At 36.4% G+C, this 3,545-nt stretch overlaps 1 long non-coding RNA gene across 1 annotated transcript; it reads left to right on the top strand.

Moving 5' to 3' along the window:
* The first annotated feature begins 898 nt into the window (after positions 1 to 898).
* Positions 899 to 3,114, top strand: LOC130469296 (uncharacterized). The gene is made up of 3 exons (XR_008929743.1): positions 899 to 1,188; positions 1,905 to 1,972; positions 2,920 to 3,114. It is a non-coding gene; the product is annotated as an uncharacterized lncRNA (long non-coding RNA).
* The last annotated feature ends 431 nt before the right edge of the window (positions 3,115 to 3,545 follow it).

Raw genomic sequence — 3,545 nt, 5'->3', positions numbered from 1 at the left:
ACATTAGACCGAGTGAGTCCATTAAAGAATGGAATTCCCGTCCCCTGAGACTGAGAACGGATAATCTTGATCTCATCTTATAGGGTGTCCATCTTTACTTTGAATCCAGCTAGGATATCTTTAAGCTGCCCAGCAGACACCGGCAAGTCTGGATTCTCTTCCATAACTGTGTCGGCATCAGCCCTCAAGTGGCCGCCTGGAGGAAACAAAGGTTGACCCGTCTCATCTTCCACTTGAACCTGCTCAGGTTGCGACTCAGGAGGAGGTTCAGGACGACCGTCCTGCCCTACAGACTGGTGGCTTCTGTCGTCCCTCCCTCGAGGAGGACGATCACCATTGATTTCGGTTTCGTCATTTTCGTTTCGACTGATGGGCGCGTCTCCGAAGTGCTGGACGTCTACCATGTTACCTTACCTCCCCACAGACGGCGCCAAATGTTGTGGGAGTTTTTCCTTTATATGATGACGAGGAGGTATCAGGTTCCACGTAGTGTCGAGTCCAGTCCACGTCGGTGGCGTACCTACAAAACAAGAATATTCCCGAAGGAATATTCCCTCCGATGCTTAAGTAAGACACGGGTTTTAAGGAAGATGTAATTAATAAACATAAAGCATTAAAGTAAGTAGTAGAATGTTTCTCTATCTAGAATTGTGTGTCCATTTCTTGGGAAATGGGAATATTTATAGTCCCCCCTTTTGGGGGAAACCCTAAGGTGAGCTCATATGATTGGTTGGTGTGTAAGATTGTGATACTCCGTATTTTTGGGTTGTTTTATTTTATATTTCAACGACATGTACGGAGTTTTATGTTTTAAATAATTAGAAATGGAGTTATATGTTTTAAATACCTAGAAACAATGTTACATTTTAAACAAGAGTATAAATATTATAAAATTTATTTTATCCTCAAAGAAAAACAAAGTGTTTTATTTCAAGAAAAATAAGGAAACAAGGAGTTTACAAAATTGTAAGAAGGGAAATCGAAAATAATTTGGAAAAGGAGTTTAAATTAATATTTTCAAATCTTTTAAAGTATGGAATATCTGAATTTCACTAAAAAAGAAAACCCAAAACCCTTTTTTTATTTCCTCCTCGCATACTGCTGTTTGCTATTCCTCCATCGCCGTTTTCTCCTCTGCTCATGCCCTGCTCCTGCATTTGCTGCCAGCATCACCATCATCGTTGTGCTGTTTGTACTCTTCTTTCCTCTTCGTTTAGTCTCTTTATACCCCCACCATGTTACAGTAATAACAACAACAACAACTGCACTGCTGCGTGAGTTGTTGTTCGTTGTTGCTGTTGCGTGAGTTGTTGTTCATTGTTTATGACTAAATTGCATGCCTTGTCGCCTTATTTCTTGCGTAGGGTTGACTTTGTTTCTATGGGAATTAAGTAGTGTTATTCATTGCATATATTTATGAGTGCTGATGGTTATTGATGATGTATTAACAATAACGATTTAAAGAAAAAGAAAAGGGGAAGCTTTATTATGGAGTTCCTTTATTATACTTACAAGCTCACAACATGTTTTCAAGAGGTTTTAAAAAGATAATTATTGTAGCTACCTAGTCTGTTTTGTTATACTTAACTATGCCAAACTATTATTAGGAGTTTTAATCACTAAAGGTAATATTTTATACAAGTATACAATCTGATTTGTTTTGTGAATGAAAAATCGGCATTCTTATTCATTGTTAAAACAGTTTTTAAAGTTTCTAAGTGACTATTTTAAATAAGCTTTTACGATGAGGTTACAATGTGAACAATAGTAGGTTATTGTTTGTGTATTTGGAGCATTAAGAGTCTTAAAATCAGATTAGTAGGAAGTTATATGGATCTGATTTTTAGTACCTTGATGTTAATTTATGTAATAAAGAACTAATTGTATTATTATACAATGTTTAGGTACCAAGTTTGTAGAAGGGAGATTCTAGCTAGCTCGTTACACTTAAGCTGTTTTCGTACTTCAAAAGGTACGTACTAGTCCTAGAATGTACTTGTAGTATTAGTGGCATGAGTAAGCCTTGGAATTATTTATATTTCAATGAATGTGTGGTGATGCGTACACTTGGGATTATGTCGTTGTTTGTTTATTATAGGAAGCAAGCATGATCTTTCATATTATTGTCTTTACAAATTTTACTATTGTTAATTAGACTAAGTTTAGACATAGTATGTTAGGAGGTCTCTCAAAACCTCTGAGCCAAGGACTAATGGCCTAATAATGGGTGTCTTAATTGTTTGATCACTCGTCCTAAAGGAATTAAAAGAGAAGTCGTGTTTCTTATGTTGCGTATTTATACTTTGTTTAAGGTCTAAACAAATTGAATAACAAGGAAATTACTAAAGCACTTAAAGTGAAAGGAATGGCTTGTAAGCTCTCAGAGATAATTTCTCGAGTAGTAGTATGGGTAAAGGGACAATCTTTGTATTAGTATCCTGCACTCTTTATTATACGCTAGGGCGCTTTTACCTACAGAAATCGAGTTAACAAAGTAGTTAAACTTCCTAGAGAAGGTACGTCAAGGACTCTTCTCGGGGGTATGCATACTGATTCAAGGTTTGTCTATACTAGAGGACGCTCTAGTAAGTTTAAAGTTACATATTCGAAGGCACGTCTAGGACTCTTCGATACTCTTATAGGATCGTTAGGTGCGGTCAAGGACGGCCTATGATCAATCTTTTATATTACAATGACAATTCTAATTCATATAAATCAAGGTTGAGTCGGTAAGTTAGTGTCGTGTCCTGAGGTGCATTATTTAATAGTATTGTGTGTCTAGAACGTTTATTACTAAACGATTATTGCTTTAGTACGTACTCAGCATTAGCTGACTTGATCTTTGTTGTTGTTGGCCATGTCTCTTTATATGATGGCCCTGCGGTGAACCATAATTTCACTTGGGATTATGGGGAGCAGCCAATCTACAGGTTTGCGAATAAGCATGCATGGGGATAGATTTTGAAGTACCTTTTTCCCTTTGAATATTACATTGGTTTTGGATTTTAATTGATTACAACGGCTTAACTTAACTTATTCCTTGTGTTGGAGTTTGGATTTAAGAAGGGGCCTATTGAGGTCTCCACATTGTATTTGAAGTATTCGTTTTAAGACTTCCGCTGTTTGTTTTCAAAGTTAGACTATAAAAGTTAAACCGGTTTTTAATTAGTTATTTCATCTGCCTTATACGTTACATCGTGGCAGTAACACCCCTATATTTTTCTATTCTCAAATATAAGATGTTTTAAATAGGGAGGATTATGGGGGTGTTACAAAATGGTATCAGAGCTATTGGTTTTAGTCCTAAAAATATCATTATTTAAAATGACCTTATTTTCAAAGTTTACACATATTTTAACTAAAGGGGTAAGAAGGGATTACTGCATCTAATTACCATTGCATGGTGAATTCGTAAATGAATGGGGTATCAAAGTGGAGTGTGCATTTTGCTTGATCATAGGCACTTAGTCTCATCTATTGGGTTGTCTACATTACTTGATAGTTGATAGCATGGCCGTACGCTGTTCTTGATTCGCCTTGTAGTT

Source organism: Spinacia oleracea, chromosome 3 (genome assembly GCF_020520425.1).
Source record: "Spinacia oleracea cultivar Varoflay chromosome 3, BTI_SOV_V1, whole genome shotgun sequence".
In the NCBI taxonomy this organism is placed as follows: domain Eukaryota; kingdom Viridiplantae; phylum Streptophyta; class Magnoliopsida; order Caryophyllales; family Amaranthaceae; genus Spinacia; species Spinacia oleracea.
This window is presented reverse-complemented; position numbering and strand designations above follow the sequence as displayed.